The 8,137-nt window shown below is 46.2% G+C and overlaps 1 protein-coding gene across 1 annotated transcript in view; it reads right to left on the reverse strand.

The window, feature by feature from the left end:
- Positions 1 to 3,252, reverse strand: part of LOC118086652 (uncharacterized) — a 33,630-nt gene extending 30,378 nt beyond the window's left edge. The window contains exon 1 of the mRNA XM_088671266.1: positions 2,578 to 3,252. The gene's annotated coding sequence lies outside the window, so the exon portion shown is untranslated. The remainder of the gene's footprint in view (positions 1 to 2,577) is intronic.
- Between the last annotated feature and the right edge of the window lie 4,885 nt (positions 3,253 to 8,137).

Raw genomic sequence — 8,137 nt, forward strand, 5'->3', positions numbered from 1 at the left:
CCAGAGCTTCACCCCAACCCACCCATATCTGCTTGGGTGGCCTTGGTGACCAGGAGTGCTTCCTTTCCAGGAGGGCCTCTCCTGCCTTGGATTCCTGGGGTCGGGATACCTCCAGAAGTTCACAGCATGGCTTTCGGTTCAGCCACCAAAGATCTTCTGGACCTGGAGGACTTGCATGTCTGAAGGGCGCATACGGGTTGGCCGGGAGCCTGGATAGCATCCCTGCCTGATTCCTGAATAGGTGGGTGGGTGGGTAGGGGGGAGAACTTCAAGTTTAACAGAAGGACAACAAAGGATTCATGGCATAAGAGCAGAGGATGAGTCCTGCAGGATCAGGTCAAAGGGCCCCCATAGTGAGTCACAGAATCATAGAATCGCGAGGGGCTTTGTGAAAAGCCTTCCTGAAATCAAGATACACTATGTCTGCAGCATTCCTCTGATCCACCAAGCTTGTAACTCCATCAAAAAAAGAAATGAGATTCATCTGGTGTGACTTGTTCTTGAGATACCCACGCTGGGTCTTGCTAATCACAGCATCCTTCTCCAAGTGCTCACAGACCGACCGTTCTAGGACAGTGATGGCAAACCTATGACATGCGTGTCAGACGGGACACGCAGAGCCCTCACTGCTGGCACGTGCCCCATCGGCCCATTCACACTTGTTTCCCCTCCATTTGTTCTCCTGCTCCTCCTACAGTTTGTCTCCGCTGTTAAAACCCGGGTCTTTTTTTTGTTGTTGTTGCTGCTGGTAGTCAGAGATTGGTTTTTTCACCCTTTCTGTGCTGTTTTTTTTCTGGCACTTTGGCAGAGGATGATTGGGTGTAACAGTGTTAGTTTTTTAACCCGTTCTGTGCTGGTTTTTTGGTGCTTTGTCAGACTATGTCGGTGCTGCGTGTTAGTTCCAGTGAAGGTATTATTCATCATTTCTTTCTGTTCTCTTTCCCCCCAAAAAGCACAGCAGCTTTGGGGCATCCCCCCAAAAAACCCAAAAAAAGCAAAGCAACTTTTGCACCCCCCAAAAAAAACCTCCAAAACTTTGGTCAGCAACTCCCCGCCAAAAGCTCAACAACTCTGGGCACTTTGTGATAAATAAGGTTTTTTTTGTTAGGTTAGGTTAAATAATTAGTTTTTGGTTTGTTAAATACAGTTATATATTACAATTATACATTTTTGTTATTTAAACTATAAGTATCATGAAATTATGGTTTTTTTCTCGAAGTGACACACCACCCGAGTTATGCTCGGTTTTTTGGCGAATTTTGACACACCAAGCTCAAAAGGTTGCCCATCACTGTCCTAGGACCTATCCTGGTATGTATGTCCTGGGATCTCTGGTTGGTAGTTCCCTTCTTTTTCCAAACCCTTTAGGAAGATGGGGACAACCTTTGACTGCCTCCAGTCTGAGGGACCTCACCTATTCCCCAGGAATTCTCCAAGATCTTGGGCCGAGGCTCTGAGATTACATCTGCAAGCCCTTTAGTACCCTTGGGTGCAGCTCATCAGGCCCTGGAGATCCAAATTCATTTAAAGGAGCTAGGTGTTCCCTGACCCCCTCTTCTCCTATCTTGAATTGTCTATGCTGCTCTCAGCAGGCTGGGCTCTGCTTTCCTTTAGGGTGAAAACCATCCATCATCCTGTTCTCTCCGGGGCCAACCTGGGGTCTCTTTTGGGAAGCCCACAAGCAGGGCTGGAGCCCAAGAGCAACTCTCCCCCTGCGCTTCCCAGCTGCTGGCCTTCAGAAGCAGGGCTGCCTCCAACAGTGGAGGCAGAACACAGGCATCGTGGCAAGAAGCCATTGGAAGCCCTCTGCTCCTCTCATCCTTTCTAAAGCCACCTAGGTTGGTGGCAGTGCCAGATATACGCATAAACTAAACCAGTGTTTCTCAACCAGTGTGCCTCCAGATGTTTTGGGACTACAACTCCCATCATCCCTAGCTAGCAAGACCAGTGGTCAGGAATGATGGGAGTTGTAGTCCCAAAACATCTGGAGGCACACTGGTTGAGAAACACTGAACTAAACACTCTCTTGGGCCCCCACAAATTTTTAAAGGGAAATAAACCTGGATGTACGTACATTTCCAAAATATAAGATTAAAAAACAAATAAAATAAAGCCTACCTACAGAAACCCTGTTTTGTGTTGTGTAGGCTCCTGTGATGTAAGCCATGGGTCCCGCCTGCTCCCTCAAATATCCCTGGTTTGCTCCTTTCTATATATAGGGTGCCTACATTCTGCATGGACTGGTTGTAGGGCAACATGTAGCATGCAGCTGCAGACTGCAGGGCAGCAGAGTTGAATGTAGGTCAAGCTGTTGTACCTGTTATCTAATATTAAAGAGTGCTTGTAATGTAGACTGATGATCAGCCAGCGTAGACTAAGGGTATGAGTCTTATGCCTACTGATTGATTTCATGTAATACATTATTTATTTTGATCCCACAATAAAATTACTTTAGAAAAATATTCATCTTCATTATTTAGTAGGCCTATATTATTATTTACTAGTACAGTTCCCTATTACTCCAACTTGCTACTATAATACTATATATATAAATATTATATTAAATATTTTACTTACGGTTTCTAAAATGTCAACCAGAAGTTACAAAAGTGGAGCTCGAAAGAGGAAGGAGAAGCAGAAAGCTGAAGAAGAGCTCAATTTCATATTAATAATGCTATTTATAATTCTTAGTAGTTTCCATCATATATTTACTCCTCTTATTATTTCATGTTATAACAAGTTTCTAGACTAGATTTTGTAAATTGTGTTTCTAAAGGAACTCTTGTTATTGTCCAATGCCAATGTGTTTGCATTATGAATTTGTTATGAATAAAATATCATTTTAAATTTGAGCTTCATAGTTACAGTATTTCACTACGAATATACTTTTTCTTCATTGTATTTCACTATGAATATACTTCTTCCTGATTGTTTTTCAGTTCAACGATTACATGGATAAAATAGATATTTTGTTATATGCAAATGGTTTGAGATCCTTTCCCTACGAGGTCCATCAATGACCCTATATAGCATCTCTTCAACTTCTATATAGCATCTCCCAAAAAGCGCTCATTTCTTGTGGACCAAGTGCAGCTGGACCTGGCCAGGGTCCCCTTCCCCTCCTCTGCCCGGCCCGGCTTGGGCCCCCTTCCTGCCTCCCGAGGGAGGGAGTTCCACAGGCTTCCCAGACCCAGCAGCCCCCTCCCCCTCCTCCCCATAGCGGAGCAGAGAGGAGACCCACCAGTTCCCGGCAGGCGAGGTTGAGTCCGCTCGGGTCGAGGATACCCTCTTACAGGAAGTGATGTAAGAGGGAAGGAGCGGCTCCGCCTTTGTCTCCTGTCCTCTCTAGGAACCCAGCTCAGCTCCACTTAACCCTTGGCGAGCTGCTCCTTCCCCCGGCAAGAGGGCGGACTTAGGACCCGCCTGGCCCCGGAATGGGTGGGGTCCCGGGTGGGGCCTGGGGAGGGTGCTGGGGCCCCTTGGCCGAGAGAAGGGGCACCTGGCTAGGACTCCCCTCCCAGAAGCCGGGACTGGGCGCGTGTCCGGGAGGAGGAGCCCGCCTGTCTGCCTGGAACTCCGGGGCTGGGAAGGGGAGTCTGGGCAGGGGAGCGGAGGAGCGGGGAGCCTTCCAGGGCCAGGAGGGGGGGGCGAGGCCCGCTTGGCTCTCTTGGGGACCCCCTGGGCACCTCTGGTGGGGGGCTGTCCCTCTGGAAGGGGGTCGGAGGTGGGGGCCGCCAGGGCAGAGAGCCTTGTCCCAGCAAGAGGGGGTCCCCAGGGGCTGCGAGGGAGGCCGAAAGGGCAGGTGGAGGGGGGAGACAGGCTTCCTAGACAAATATAGGGGGGAGGGGCATCTGTATTGTAGCATATGTTGCTTTGTCTCCCTATTTCAGCAATAGATTTTGGATTATGTGGAATGCTTTATCTGAGTGGATGTAGCAACCGAGTAATTTCGTTGTTCCCGCAAGGGGACAATGACAATAAAGATATATTATATCTTAAATATCATATGTTCTTAGTGAAGTCACATGTGAAACAATACAGAAGCAGCCTAAGGGATTGAACACAATGACATTCTTATACCACCCAAATTCCTGGATTCAGTAAGTGTTGTAATTTTATTTAGCCAAACCTGGGTGCCAGACCCGTGTTTATTACACTGTGTGTTAGACACTTCTCATCCTCTTGAATCAGCATGTCTTCTTCTTTTTAATAAACTTTATTGAAATTCAAATCAAAAACATGCAAATGAAATAATACAAATAATATAAACAAAACATACAAAGTATACAAATAAAAAACATACTAATAAATACCTAAATCATAACCTAAATCAAATAAATCATATATATAAATCATATATATCAAATAAAGTAATTTATTTTAACTTCATATAAATTCTCCTATAAACAGACTTCCACTTGTCATCATCCTGGGCTAATAAACTCTCATACTCCTTCCCTTCCCTTCCCTTCCCTTTTTTTTTTTGAATCACTACGGAATATTAGAAATAAATCCAAGTCTTCACAGAGGGGCATTGCCTTTTTATATAATCCCTGACTTATCCCAATTCTGATTAAATTTCTGATTACTACATCCTCTAATTGAACTCTCTGGTGTCCCCCAAGCTGCAGAGGCTCAGGGCTGAGAGGAGAGACCTATGTATGCGCAGGAAGAGTGCTCTCCTTCAGGCAAGGCAGGGTGATGAGTCATTGGGGGACCGGCCATCACCTCAGCAGAGATAAAATGCGGTTAGACCCTACCCCAGGTTGCGGGAGCAACATTGCTGATTGCAAGATCCTGCCTGTGTTCCTGCTCCTGACCTCGCCTAGTCTCCTGCCCTGTGCCCTGCCTCAGCTTCATTGGACTGACGTCTCCTGGATTCCCCAGACTTTGGACCGGCCTTGGACCTATTCTCTCAGTTACCCTTGGACCAGCACAGCAACAGGAAAAGACCACACAAAAAGCAGTAACGTTAGTCCACAGATTAATTTTTATTCAAACCCAGAATAGAAAAAAGCAGCAGTAAATACAGTGTCTCAAAGATACAGCGTAACATCTTTACCTTTAAAAAAGTCATTAAAGATAACAATTGGCAAAGAGGCAGTTAACTGGAATTTTTTAGTGGCAAGGGGAAAAAGGAAGCCCATCACAGCAGGCCTGTGTTGTTAAAAACCAGGACAAGAGATTTCTGTACATCTCAAGAGCAATAAGAATATATTCCTTCCCACCCTTTGCTTGAGAAGCTAGAGGAAAACTCTGGAAGTGTTTGGCTCCAGGGTCCCTTGAGAGAGAGTTGGTTCTGACTCTCTGAGCAAAGAGGAAGGCAAGGGGGTCCTGCAAGGAGAAGATGAGTGGAAGACTCCATTTTATAGGGGTGGGGGAGAGGGATCAGGCTCCCAGGTCAAGAGAGCACCTTGTATCCTGGCATTGAAAAAAGCTTTGTTCCAAAAGGTAGTTCCAATTTGAAAACCATCTGAAACACCCCCTAGTCCAGACCCCACAAGGGAACATTTCAGCTGCCGTTCCTGCATTGCAGGGGGTGGGCCTAGATGACCCTTGAGATCTCTTCAACTCCATGATCTCGGACTCACAAGAGCCACAGAAACACTCAGGCCCGATATTGGGGGAGGGGGTTGGCCCAAGAGGCCTTGCCAGCAGAATGGCTTCAGCCATCTGTCCAGGACTAGCCCCCTCAATCCGCTTTGGACTACAACTCCCAATCGGGCCTGCCAGCAGAAGGCAGGGGGATGGAAACAGCCGTCCAAAAGGTCTGGCCAGCTCCAGAGGCTACCAAAGGCTGCTCTCCAACAGGGCGCTGCTCCAGGCATCTGAGTCGCTCAGTTCAAGGGAGCTGGCAGGACTAAGAACCGGGGTTCCTGAATTGCAGGGGTTGGACTAGATTACCCTGGAGTGTCCTCTTCCAGGATTCCTCATCTGGCTCCCAGTGCCAGGGCTGGAAATTTCCCCTGAAGCTGCCCCCCCCCCCGTTTCCACAAGAGGGGAGGAGCTCTTTTTTCCTGCGTCTTAAATTACCCTTTGACTGGCAACCATCTCCAATCTCCTTGCTGGACACACTCAACCGAAGATGCATTAAATCAGGGGTCAGCAAACTTTTTCAGCAGGGGGCCGGTCCACTGTCCCTCAGACCTTGTGGGGGACTGGACTATATTTTGGGGAAAAAATATGAACGAATTTCTATACCCCACAAAAAACCCAGAGATGCATTTTAAATAAAAGCAGGGCCGGCTCTTCGTAGCCCCCCGGTGGCGCAGTGCAACATGGCGCGGGGCTGGTAAGCTGGGCGCTGGCCTGGCAAGGAGGGCGCCGCGCGGCGAAGACGCGTGAAAACCAATTGCGCCCTGCGAGGGCGGGGCGGGCGGCGGAGCGATCTCCGCCCCTCAGCACCAGGTCGCGCGATCTGCTCAAGACGGCCCTGAATAAAAGGACACATTCTACTCATGTAAAAACATGCTGATTCCTGGACCGTCTGCGAGCCGGATTTAGAAGGCGATTGGGCCGCATTCGGCCCCCGGGCCTTAGTTTGGGACCCCCATGCATTAGATTCTCCTGGGCGGGGTGAGGGCACAGGGAGAGAAGCCTCTGAAGACAGGAAGACCAGCCAGGGGGTGACACTGGGGGTATTTATTCACATTGGTTTTTTACAAAAAGAAACCACCACCGTGCCGCCTCCATGCATTCCTCTTCAACTCCCAGCCACTCCGCTCAAACCTTTGTTAAAATCCTGCTCTCCTCCCTCCTCTCCGTCTCAGAGGCTGGGCTTTCCGTCTCATCTCAAGGACCGCCAAAGCGCCCAAAAATGCTTCTTGCCTTCCACCCAAACCGTCCACATCAATCCTAAGCGTCTCCTGATTTCCATTTTTTTTTTGGTCTCCTTTTCCAGCTTTTCAGATTTCTCCTCCCTTTCATGGAGACATCTAGTGCTTCTGTTTTCTTTGTCAGTTTCTCTACTTTAGTGGTCAAATTTGTCACCATTTCAATATTTTTATCACTACTGGCTAATAGCTTCTCCAAATTTAACACAGGCCTGGTGTTAACTGTTTTTGAACTGCCGTAGCCTAACTCTCACTCTCCCTTTTCCAGCAACAACTTATCAGTTTGTCAAGGCCACAGAATAACTCTTTCCCAAGAGATCCTGTTTCCTGTATTTTTCCACCCCTCCCTCTTCTTTCTAGCCTGATACCCAGTACATATAAGCTGGTTAACATAAAATCCAATTTCTCAAGATTTGAAATAACCAAATAATTCCTTTAAGAGAGGAACCATAAAAAACAAAACAAAAAAATAATGTGCCCAAGAGGACCTAGCAATTTACCGGCAAATGTCCAGAGAAGAGTGGTTGTCTTGCAGGAATCCAATCCCCTTTAAGTGTCTCAGAGGAGAAGAACTATTTTCCTTCAAAGAGAAATGAACTTGTCCAAACCTGTCCTGATTTTAGCTTTTTCACCCAGCTCTCAGTCCTTTTAAGAGCTCCAAATATTTTTAAAGAACTCTAAAATTGAGGTGAGACTTTCATAAATCCCTCCAATCCCTCCCCTGTATGAATTCTTTGATGGGAAGTGAGATTGCAGCTGATTTTAACAATGAAAGAACCGTTAATTAGTGCTAAAGAAGTATTAGAGGAAATAGAACAATTCGGACAAGTAGCAGGTTTTAAATTAAATAAAAAGAAAACGAAAATGTTAGTTAAAAATATGAATCAAGATTTGGTGGATATGTTGCAACAGCAGATTGGTATAGAAGCAGTAAAAAAAGTTAAACATTTAGGAATTTGGTTAACATCAAATAATATAGATCTATTCCAAAATAATTATACACCGATGTGGAATGAAATTAAGAGAGACCTGGAAGGCTGGGGAAGTATGAAACTATCCCTATGGGGTAGGATATCTGTTATTAAAAGGAATGTGCTACCAAAGATGTTATTTTTGTTTCAATCAATTCCAATCAAGGGGGCAACTATATTTAAGGAGTGGCAGAAAACAATTTCAAGATATATCTGGCAGGGGAAGAAACCAAGTATTAAATTTAAATTGCTAACAGATATTAAAGAAAGAGGGGTTTTTGCCCTGCCAGACTTGAAGTTGGACTATGAAGGAACTTGCCTCGGTTGGTTAAA

The sequence above is a fragment of the Zootoca vivipara genome, chromosome 6, assembly GCF_965207765.1.
Source record: "Zootoca vivipara chromosome 6, rZooViv2.hap1.1, whole genome shotgun sequence".
Lineage (NCBI taxonomy): Eukaryota > Metazoa > Chordata > Lepidosauria > Squamata > Lacertidae > Zootoca > Zootoca vivipara.